Consider the following 12,679-nt stretch of genomic DNA (forward strand, 5'->3'; position numbering starts at 1 on the left):
AAAGAGGAATGGATCTTTACCTGCCTGAGGTTCTCCAAGATTTCATTGCTAGAATCCAAAGTTCGCATACCAGATTTTAATGGTTGAGGAAATGGTACCTTAACTGGTCTCTTGATTACCTCGGCTTCTTTGGGCAACTCAGCACTATTCTTGCTTTGTTCCTCTTCAACATCCTCTGGCTTATCAGCTGTTGGGATGTGTGAGGACTTACCACTTCGTGTCACAATAGCATTGACCTCCTTCAAATTTCCTTTAGCCATATGTTGACCTTGGGGCATGGATTGAGCTTGAGAAGGGAACTTGTCACGCTCATTCACACTCAAGGAGCTCATCAATTTGGACACTTGGCTCTTTATCTCCTTATTTTCTTCAACCACCTGCGTAATCAAATATTCAAACTTTTGGTTAGTCTTACCTTGTGCCTCAATAAAAGCATACAAAGTGTCTTCTCAAGGACTCCTAGAAGATAAAGGTGCATGATATGATATAGGGGTTGTGCAGGTGGCTAGTTTTCTGACTTCCAGCTAAAATTGGGGTGATTGCGCCACCCTAGATTATAGGTATCAGAGTAAGGAGTAAAAGGCTTCTTGTACATACCTAAGGCACTACATTGTTCCTCATACATCCCTCTCATCTCAACAAATGTGAGACACTCTTGGGCGAGGTGATCTACCCCACCACACACAAAACATGGTCCAAAAGACTCTGCATGATTAGCTACGTGTGTTGGCTTTAAGTCCTTAGTCTTTAACACCTCTAGCTCCCTAGTGAGCATCTCAACCTTTGCCTTTAGGTTATCATCTTCCCTGAGATGGTAAATTCCACCACCATTTAGGTTTCCTGTAGGTTGTGACCTATTTGTGCCCTCAGTAGCACTAGGTCCAGTCCAAATGTGAGATTTTTCAACAAGCTCATTGAGGTATTCTATGGCCTCATCAGGATCGTTCTATAAGAACTCATCATTATATATCATCTCCACAAATTGGCCCTTTCTAGGTGTAAGTCCCTCATAAAAATAGCTCATTATGCGCCAATTCTCATGCCTATGGTGATGACATATACTCAACAACCCCTTAAATCTCTCCCAAGACTGATACAAAGTCTCACTGTCCTTTTATACAAAGGTGGAAATTTTCTTTTTTAATGCATTGGTCTAATGTTGGGGAAAGTATATATTAAAGAAGACCCGAGTCATCTCACTCCATGACCCAATAGATCGGGGTCTCAGTGAGTATAGCCAACTCTTAGCTCTATCCTTCAAAGAGAAAGAAAAGAACTTAGTCTCACAACGTCATCAGTTGCATTTTGACTATGAAAAGTCGCAACTACTTCCTCAAACTCCCTAATATGCACATACGGATTTTCATTTTCCAAGCCATGAAAAGTAGGGAGTAACTGTATCATCCCTGTTTTAAAACCCAATTGGCGAATATTAGCTGGAAACACGATGCATGATGGTGTGGCTGTGCGTGTAGGGTGGAGATAATCATGAAGAGTTCTAATGGGTTGATCTTCGTGTTCACTCATTTCCTTGAGACTGGATAGATTGTCAAATAAAGGATTTAAAAAATTTGATTCTGACTCTTCCACAGGCCTACAAGCAAATCTACCAAAGGTGTCTCTATATCTGTGCATGCAAGATAACAAAATATTAAAAAAATTAAAAATACTATGAAAAGAAAGAAAAAAATAATGTGGCAAGCTAAAAGAGGGAACGAAGTTACCGCCTTTACAAACTGTTGAAAAGAAAAACTATCTAGCAATTCTTCTACCGTCTCCCCAGCAATGGCGCCAAAATTTGACTACGCCCAAAGAATAACGCAGTAGTTGTAGCACAGCTTTACGGTCTCGATTCCATAGAGAGACAAATTAAAATAATAGTAGAATGAACAAAGAAACTAAAGAAAAATGTTAAATGATTAATGAAAATCAAAGATTATTTTAAATACAATTAAAGTGAAGCAAAGTGACTAATGGAAAAAGTACTCAAATTTGACAAACAGTAAAGCGTCGGGAATCCCTTGCACAAATCTGGTATTTTAATTATTCTTACTTCATTAAATAACTCAATTGGGAACTCAATTCTCAAAATTCCCAATCGGAAGATATAGATTTATAAACCAAGATTAAACCAAATGTAACCCTATGAAAATCATTCACCACTTTTAAAATACGTAAATTACTATCACTATTGAGAAAATCCAACAACGACAATATATTCAGAAAGCGATATTGTAGAAAAGAATTAAATCAATATAGATAAATAATTGATCCAAACATAATCAAACAGCTAATCCATTCAATAGAAAAAGCATGACTGAATCCATAAACAAAATAAATTCTATGATTATTCGGAGAAGAAAACATCAACAATGAATTAAGAATGATAAAACGAAAGAGTTTTAGTAATTGAAAATCAAATACATAAATCAAAAATAAATTAAAAATACCATCTAATGTGCAAGTTCATCCCTAGCCCTACTTGAGAATTTAGTTACCCATAAATATAATGTGCAACAAAAATCTCAAGAGAAAAATAGAGCAAACAACGGCCATGGAAATTAATTTCAGATCTTCCACCTTCAAACTGAGCCGTCTCCCCCCTTCTGAACTCCCCAATTTCGTGCTAATGTTATGCTTAAATAGGGTAGGAAAGAAACCCTAATGTCTTCATATTCCAACACATAAAATGGCCTAAATTTTAGGACCTAACTTGGCAGCTATATACACACTTCAGGATTTCGAATTTGGAAATCCTTATTAGAGACAACATTTTTTCCCTTTAAGATAGATTTCTAACGCATCAAGAATCGCATAAATCTGATATTTGAGTGGAAAGTTATGATTACAATACTAAAGTGTGTCTATTTTGTCTCCTAACGCATTTTGGACTCTGATTCGAATTACTTTCAAACCCCATCATTATCCTTATTTGAAGAGTTCTACACTCGTTGAAAGTTCTTAGGTTGTTCAAACGTCTTGCCCACTTGAAAGTCCTTTGAATTTGAATGGGTCTGGACTTGCCTTTATATAGACTCTGAAATTAAACATAAAAATATGTTCAGGAATATCCCAAAGTAAATAAAAACTCAATTCAAGAATACACATTATTTCCAATGATTTCTATTAACATTTTAGCATTTTAGTCCAATAATAGGGTATTTAGAGTGCACTTTTGTACACTCACTAGGACGCCTGCTTCATCTTGTAATACCCAAAGTGTCCCGAGTTCTCGATTGGGCTCCTCCAACTCCCCTAGCTCCTCCCCGATCTTCGCGCCCAGCTGATCCACGACCTGCGACAAAGGGGACGTTGAGAAATGTCAAGCCAAAGGTTAAAAACAAAAATAGATTTGGCGAAGTAAGTGGAAGGAAGGAAATCTTACCTGGGTGAAAAGGGGATGTAGCATCTGCACCTTTTGCTCGGTGGTAGCAACCCTAGCATTGTCTAGGCTCGAAGACAAAGCCCGATCTCTGGCATCCTCGCCAGAGGAAGAGGGGCTGGCAACTGCAAGCTACCAGGAAAAGTTCAGGAGTGACCCCCAGCTCTGGGTGCACGGGCCAGGCGCAACGGGAGACGGAGGCCCTGAATCATCATCGTCACTTAACTCAATGACGGGAGGATCCAGGGAATCCCCCATAGGATCGGCCATACTTGGCCCCTCGGAGGAGGGGGGGGGTGGGGGAGAAGCGGCACCAACAAGGGAGGAGGCGGACTCGAAGATTCCCTCTGGATGTTTGACCTCGGAGGGGGGAACGTCCCCATCTTCCACCCCCACTTCTCTTTCCCCCTCATCTTCTTGGTCCTCTTCTTCCTCTTCGGCGTCGTCTTGGACGTAGAAGTTGGGATGTCTCGCTTTTTCTTCCTCCCCTCTTCGAAGGCCAAGCATCATGAGCCACCCCCCCGAGCATCTTCAAAGGCCCTGAACGGCTTGAATGTGCTGGGTCTGCGAGTTCGGGGCGCGCAAAGGAGCTGAAAAAGTGCGCCTTGAGGTTACACTCGTCCAGTTCTTCCTCTGAAGGTAGTAGAGGGTCGGGGAGGGATGAAGAAGGAGTAGGTCGGGGACACGTCGTAGTAGGAGGCCTGACGAATGAATGCGAACTCCCTGAAAAACGACATGGTTCCTCACGACGAAGGAATCAGAATCCCTGAGCGTGCGCGTTCCTGCCCCTGGGAGGCCCCAACACGAATTCCCGATTCCCTGGCACAACTGCGGGAAGAAGAACCCCCAGGGTCACCGCTTTACCTCTCCTGGGGCGAATCATGATATACCTTCGATCGTTTTGCCCGATGATTGGAGGAACTTAAGATGCGCTTCCGGGTCCGGGGAGAGGGTATACCACCCAATAAATTTCTACCGATAGAATACGAGTGATCGAGCGGGAACAAGTAATTGCGGATGTTCTCATCTGAGAGGATCGGATTGGTCTGTGACTTGTCAGGATGGGCCTGCACCCAAGCTGTCACCAACTCCAAGCGAGCCTCTTCCCTCCGATTGAGGGTAAGTTCCAGCTCTTCGCGGAAGGGGGGAATCCCCAACACTCCTGAATGGGATACTCCTTGTGGACGGCCTCCCCCTCGAGGTACTCCAAGGCCAAGCCGGACATGAAAAAAAATTTTTGGGACCACTCCTTTATGCTCAAGTGAGGCGATCTTTCGGCCATAGTCCAGGCTTGGAAACTGCAGATGCTTCCTGGCCGGTAGTTGAGGCGGTATACGTACAAGAACTCTCGAGCCGTCAAATTGGGGTATTCCTCGGGGGTCTTGGAAAGTACCATATGGAAGATGATACAACTAGATATTAGGAGCCGCCACGCATTAGGATGGAGTTGCGTCGGAGCTAGCCCAAGATAATTTAGAACCTTACAAACCGGACGGTAGAACGAGAGCCAGGGACCATTGGCGAACATTAATAGGAAAAAATCCTGTAACACCCCGTTCCCGGAGGTCCGGAGAGTTTGCTCTTAATACTTAAAATTAATTTAAATAACACAACTATAAAATCCAGAAAATCCCATAAAATATTAATCCATTTAATCAATCCAAAAATCTAAGTTCCTCCATGGCGAAAATAAAGAAATCCCCAATAACATAAATTAGAAATTCTCCAAAAAAACTCGAAAACATCCTCAACTCATCAAATCAAATATCCGAAAAATAAATCAATTTACTAACTACGACTCTTACATAAGCATTTGTACCCTCAGACACTTATTCCTCTACGATCATTACATCTTGCTAAACTTTCTACTCTTGTTCTCCAGCTGAAGCGTCAAAATTATCTGAAAAATATATGGAGATGAGGGGTGAGTTATCAACAACTCAGTAAGCAGAGAACATATATCAGTGTGTAAACATGAGCATGTACAGAAATCAGAATGCAGAACAAAACATTTTCATTTTCAGAGTGCGGAAGCAAAAAATGTTATCAAAATATCAGAGCGAAAATTTAGAAATAATCTCATTCAAAAATATTCTTTGGCATAGCATAAATGATCATCATCATCATCAGAACATCATATCAGAATAGAGGCCATGTATAACCCCCGTGGTAGGGTTGTGCATCTGCGGATAGCCAAGCAGAACATAAAACACTCTGTCACCAAGATGTGCACTCAAAATAGAGACCACTACTCTAACCCATGGCAGGGCTGTATCCACTATTATTACCCGTGGTTGGGCCGTATCCACTATTATAACCCGTGGTTGGGCCGTATCCACTATTATTACCTGTAGTTGGGCCGTATCCACTATTGTAACCCGTGGTTGGGCCGTATGCCACTATTATCACCTGTGGCAGGGCCGTAACTGAACAGAGCGGAAATATAATCAAATTTAGAATCAGAGAGTCATGCCAAAGATTTCAGAAATCACGTCTTATCCAAACAGAGTACTGAACAAAATTTTCAGAACAGAACAACATCATATCACAACATAATTTATGCACAAAATTTTATATTCGCTCTCTTTTTCAAAGTTCAAAACAGAATGTAAAAAATAAGCTCATGTCTACACCAGTCATGACAGAAAATACTTTATTCTTAAACAGAATCTCATGAGTAATGCAGAACAAATAACTAAGGTAGTTCAAATTTCTTTTCATAACAAAACATGCATATTTTTCAAAAAGGACCTCAGTTCATTTTATTTAATGCAAAGTCGAGCATAGGAACCCCGCTTACTTGAACTTCTTAGCTTTTTAGAATTTTTCTCAATATGTCGACAATTAACAATCGTCACCTATCAAATAATCAAGTAATTTCTGTAAATTTCCAATCAATCACGTATTTCGATATTTAAGCCTAGGCTTATAAAATAATCTAGTTTAATTCCTCAAAGCCAAAAACCCTCAAAAGCCCAAAATATAACATTCGTTTCTAAAATTGGCAATGTCCATTTAATAACTTCGACTAAAAACATTTAAAAGTCTAAGTTACTTACTATTGAAGTGTAATTATAAAATTTAATACTAGATAATATAATTATACCAAAATATTTTAAATTATACAACAACCATATAATAAACTAAGTCATAGTAAAAATACAACATTATCGATTATTCTTTTGAGAGAAACATAACAAATTTAAAGCACTTTAAGAAACATTTTTTACTAACAATAATATAAGAAATATCCTTAATAAAAACAAAAAAAAAAACCCTTCGTAAAAGACAACCCAACCGAAAAAAAATAAAAACACAAACCACCTAGTGATTTGGCTTGTAACTGAAGGGTAAAAACGTAATACCCTAGATCTAATCTTCCTTAACCTTACTTAAGAGCATAACACCTCAAAAAGCAGGGCAACAAGTTACTGGAACCACAAATACATGCGACGGAAGCTCACTAAAACCGAAAAGAGTTTTCAAGTGTGAAAAGAAAGAGGCAGCAACAAGGCTCACCGAGGAAGGAGGCTACACCAGGGATCCGATCGGAGCTGAGTGGCTTCGGTGGATATGCTGGCAGTTGGGTGGTGTGCTGATGATGAACGTGCGCTGAACAGGGCTGATGAAGAGTATTTAGCCAGCGGTTTGAGGTTGGCTAGGTGGTTTCGGCAGCGTGATAAGCAGAGCTAAGTAATGACAGAGAGAGAGCAAACGTAAGGGAGAGAGGGAGTAAACTGAGAGATAGGGAGAGGGGGTTTACGTATCATGCAGCGTCGGCGGTGAAAGGTGGTGCTAGGTGACAACTGGACGACTTCCGACTGTGGAGACTTATTCCCTTGGCGTACACTACTGCTGCTGCCGGCGGCGCTCGGCTGGTTTGCGTTGAATAGCAGCAAACAGAAAAGGAAAAAAAATGCTCTGTTTTCGAAGACAAAAACAGAGGTTTCTTCAATGGCTTGAACGATGGCTTAGGGCGGGATGCGACAGTAGCGTTGAGTCTGATTCGTGGGTTGCTGCTACGGGAAGGACGCTGGTGGCAGCGATTGGATTGTGTTGTGGAAGAGTTTGGCAGAGAGACTACCCTTCGGTGGTGGTTGTGCAGTTTCTCGTGGGGCTCGTGCGTGAAACAATGGTTGGGTGCGGCAAGGTGGTGAACGTGGGGTTGAGGAGCCTTGGGGAAGATGAATACAATGGCAAGAGGGGCTGGGCTGGCTTGCGATTCAAAGTGGTGCGGCGGCTTGTGCTTGGGCAGCAGTTTTACTAGCATGGAATAACATGTGTCTATAAATATAGTGCAAAAATCCTAGAGATAAAAGAGATGTATGTGCGGATGGAAGGGTAAGCCGTGTGTGTGCATGCATGCTGTGGGTGACGGAAAATAAGCAGTGTGAAAAATAATATAGATTGCAAGAGAAGAAAATAAAAAAAATTAAAACATGCGGGGAGAATAAAAATAAACGGCCAAGATCTCCAAATAAATAAAAAAATTCACTACTCAAGTTCGTAATATAAAAACCTAAAATGTCAAACTCAAATAAATAAACAAATAAAAATCCAAAGTCCAACTATACCAATTTTGGGTCCGGGTGTTACAAAGCCACCCTCGTCTCCGTGCCGTCAGGATTCACCACATGCTTGCTCCCCTGAGGAATCTCCATAACAATGGAAGGAGGAGTTCTGTACTTGGAGAGGAACGCCCTAAGGTTGTCATCGAAGACTGAGGAAACTCAGTGTTTCCCTCTGAAAATTGGAGGAACGAGATCAGCCTTGGGTGCCATTACAGTGGTAGGAAGCGACAGGAAAGTAAGAAGGGGAAAAAGGGTTGTAGTGAGGAAAGAAGAAGGCTGGAGAAAGAAATGGGAGAAAAATGCTGTGGCTGGAGAAAGAAAGGGGAGAAAAACGCGACGGCTGGAGAGAGAATGAGAGAAATGGCGGGAACACGATGGACGTAAGAAGGAGGAAATGGGTGAAGAAGAAAGGGAAGTGGGCTTTATATAGTGGAGGAAGGATGGAGAGCACATGGGAAACGGAGCGACCTTAACAGCAGCAATGGCAGCCATCATGTCAAGAGAGTGGAGGGCATGGACCAATGAGGTCCCAGGGCATGAAGGAAAGAGCTGTCAGCACATCCAATCGATCGTTGGGAGATGGGACGACCTTGGGAGAGGAAGAGAGGCACCCATTGAACGGGAGGATGACCTCGGGAACTTGAAGCGATGGAAGTTGAACGGGCAGCACCATAATTAAAGATGTCATGAATTCCCACCACGTGCCCATGATAGGAATTCGTGGGGTATTGTGAGGGAGGGGGCCATCCCAGAAGGGTCCCGGCCTAAGGAGGTTGAGTTACGAAACCCAAGCCCTTAGACGAAACCCTATCGTGGGCTAAGAGCTTAGGTGTGGCGCCTCCACCCCCGCGTGGAATTGGATGGTGATTGAGACGCCGAAACATGTAACACAAGGCTACACACCCCTTGTACGTGACAAATAAAAGACCAAGCACCTAAGTACATTAGCAATATGCAATAACGATGCAACAGAAAGATTATAAAAGTCGGATAATTAGACAATGCGATAAGCAATTGCAAAGCACATGACACCATAAACTAATATCATAACCCAAAACATTGTCCCGAAACATAAACATAGGCCTTAAAGGCAAAATATCCCAAAAAGTATGAAGCATAATTTTAAAGTTCCCAAAACATGGAATTCCCACAAAAGAAACGTGAATCCACAAAAGTTGGCCATAAACATTGATGTCCTTTTTTTTTCCACAAAATACTTAAACTCCCGTACTCTTCATAACCATCGTCCCATCGGGAAATAGACACTAAGAAACTCTAGAAAATGTGCCGTTCTCTTTCTCTTGGTCATGGGTATCGTCTTCTACACCTGTAACAACTTCTACAATTCATGTTGGTGAATGGTAGTGGAAACTATCACAATGAGATTTCGAGAAATCTCAACAAGTAATCACACAACATACCACAGTTAATACAAGAATACAAAAAGTATATCATGATATGCGTGCATGAACATGTACTTGACTTATGCCTTAACCAGAACTTAACTTATGCACTTGACCATTTGCAAAAGATTTGAAACAGAGACTTAAACTTTTCAGAAAAACTTCTTAACTTTTTCTTATTCACGTGATCTTATTCAGAACTTGCCTTATCAGAACATATCACAAGATTTTCATCGAGTGATCCTTATCATATGAGCTCTTATACTTGTTCAGGGGGTGGATACAATACGGCTCCCCTCCTTACACCGCGTGCTTCTGCTAGTCATCATACCATTAATGATCTATTGGTGGGAATTGCAGGCGGGACTCTACCACCATCCCTACAGTTCGAGATACACAAAGAATCATAATAACTCGACCTTACTTCGTCGAATTACATGCCTTATGCACTTACTAGCATTAAGTGCTTCCTTGCTCCGGCATTCTTTAAAAAGAATCCATTCGATGTTCGTTGACTATTCTTCGTCGACCAAGGGGTTACTACTCTATTCTTATACACTCCAAAGTGGACAGAGGAGATCCACTAGGGCATTCCCCCGCCCAAGCACTTGGGGTCGTGATAAAACTTTTAGACTTCTTTTTTTTCTTTGAAAAACACTTTTTGAAAATACTTCTTTGAAAACATATTCTTTGAAACATTTCTTCCCCAAAATGCATGTAACATGAGACTTAAACATGCTTACTTATGCATGACATATGACATATGAGATGCCATGCATAGAACAACCAAGCATAACATCTTCATTTCTTAGCATAATCACGTAAGCCATGATAGATATAAAAACATGTGCATAGAACCATAAAATCTTGCTAAGGCCGAAACTCATGGGCACAAAAACATGAAAAATCATCACATAAACATGCTCCAAACTTCAAGCAAATAATATAGAAATCATAGTTTAGCAAAACAAAGCATGAAATCATAACATTTGACGAAGATCCGAATCAATCAAGACATGGTATGGCTGAAACATCATGTTACATTTTCCATCATTCATAAACATGTGAAAACCGAAACATATACAAGAATTTCATGGCATATTCATCACAATTTCAAAGCATATATTTTCTTCTATAGATTGATATAAGATCATAGTAGCATAAGCAACATACAATTAAGAAATAGCAATCAAGATAAACATGGTAATGAGAAGATTTACATAATCATATACAAGTGTTAACCAAGAGTAGGTTGAGTATATACTTACAAAAAAATCCATGTATAGCAATATTAGCAAGCTGTAAATCCAAACATTCCTCATTAGAAAAACAACTAAAAACCTCACCTCATTGTTCTTGAGTGTATGTGCAGATTTCTAGAGCAAAACTTGTCTTATATCTATTCGGCTTCTAGGGTTTTTGGGGTAAAAACTTCTTCAATTCATTCTTAAGGTAAAGCAAACCCTAAAATAACTAAAGACATGGGTAGTGGCCAAAAAACATGGAGGATAAACTCTTCCCTCCATTTGGCTTCTAAGGTTTCTTAAGAACCTTAAACCATCTTTAAGAAATCACAAGAAAAGTGGGCATTCTATCTTCCACATTGACCAAATGAGATTTGAATCTCATTTTCGGGTTAAGCAAGTGATATGTGTGTGAAGCTTAGAAGGAAAAACCGATTCCTACCTTGACTAGAATTAGTGTACTGAAATCTCTTCTTGAGATAAGAAAATCTTCTTGTTTGGTTGAGAAGAAAGTATAAGAAAGTGAGAGATTCTTCAAGAAAATATGAGAGAGTTGTATGGAGAGGGTAAGAGCATGAAAATTTCAGTTTTTGCAAAGGAAGAAGCCTTTGGGCATGTGGTCTTCCTCCCCTTTTATAGAAAACTCCTCATTCCCTCATTGGTGATTGAAAACCAATGCATGTAAGACAAGTGGCAAAGATTTCCTTCCTCTTTTTACTTTGGCCGAAACAACCTCTTGGAATTCCCTAGATGGATTGCATTGGGAAGGTGCAATTTTCTTTTGGGGTTGGCGTGTAGGCTCCCTTCCCTTGACTGAATTCTTCTTCTCTTCCCTTTATGCCCTTCCTTTCATCAAACAATTGGGTGTTTCTTCTAAGGGTAATATGGTAAAACATCATGTGACTCTTTCTTTTCCCAAGCAAGTAACCTTTTGCATGGATGACAAGTGGCAAAAGACACTTGCCATGGTCTTGCCGTCCGCCTCCTTCTTCCTTTCCCAAGGTGATGTTTCATCTTCCAACTCCCCTTCCCTAGGTGACCTTTCATATTCTATTGGTCTAATTTTTGTCTAGGTGACAAATGGCAAAGATACATAGTACTTGGAAGTGTGCTAGCCAAAATTTCAAGGGCATTCTTGTCCTTCAGTCCAAAAGTCTCTTCACATATCCTTCTAGAAACTCCATGCATGCTTAACACTTGGCATTATTTGACTAAATCTCGAAATCCCATAAGCCTCTATTCAGTTTCCCATGCAAAACTCCTAGAAAAAGCATCATTTCACTTCCCTAAGCTTCTCTTTCCAAAATAACTCCCTTAGAACTTGAATTGGGCAAGACAAAGGGTCTAAACATGTGAAAATTTGAATCTGGTTGAAAATCCTTTGGTCTCCTCTAGGTTCCTTTTATATTTTGAATTATCTAAAAAGTTTTGTACACAATGACAAGTGGCAACTTTTCCAAGATAGGCGTGTAAGCCAACCCTTGGCATTTCCTATACTTCTCTCTTTCTCCCTTAGCCCACATTCACATCTAGGTTCAAAGCAATACATTATTGGGTCACATAACCCTAGCTGGATCATGGACCTAAACCTTAGGACCTAAATTCCCAATAAGACCGAAATTCCCAAGTAACTAAAGCCACTCTTCTCTTAGGCTTAAGTCACTACATCAAGGCTTCTAAAACTCCTAAAATACTATGGCAACCTAGAACAATTCTAAGGGCTAAGTCTAGACAAAAACTTGGGCCATCACATCGGGTTAGAGGACCGCGTGCTGAGCCCCTAACAGCAAACCTACAGGGAAGGCCTTTCGGCACTGAGTTCGGATATGCCAAGGAGAACGTCTTGGGACTTGCAACCTACCAAGCCCTATCGTATGGCACCAAGCAGGATGCTCTACTATACATAGACGACTAGACGTGCCCAATCGTGGCCTCGTCAGACTCAAGGCACGTCTCATTCAAGGTATGTGTTAGAATGTCCGGCATGCAATGGCGCACGATCAGAGTATGCAGGACAACTCGGCCACGACCTGACACCCAACCCTAGCAGAAAGTTGGTAGCAAGTCTAACCTAGAACG

The 12,679-nt window shown here is 40.9% G+C and overlaps 1 non-coding gene across 1 annotated transcript; it reads left to right on the forward strand.

Moving 5' to 3' along the window:
* Nucleotides 1-1,040: 1,040 nt before the first annotated feature.
* Nucleotides 1,041-1,148, forward strand: LOC118347814. Its single transcript, XR_004800961.1, has one exon. It is a non-coding gene; the product is annotated as a small nucleolar RNA R71 (small nucleolar RNA).
* The last annotated feature ends 11,531 nt before the right edge of the window (nucleotides 1,149-12,679 follow it).

The sequence above is a fragment of the Juglans regia genome, chromosome 2 (genome assembly GCF_001411555.2).
Source record: "Juglans regia cultivar Chandler chromosome 2, Walnut 2.0, whole genome shotgun sequence".
Classification (NCBI taxonomy): Eukaryota; Viridiplantae; Streptophyta; class Magnoliopsida; order Fagales; family Juglandaceae; genus Juglans; species Juglans regia.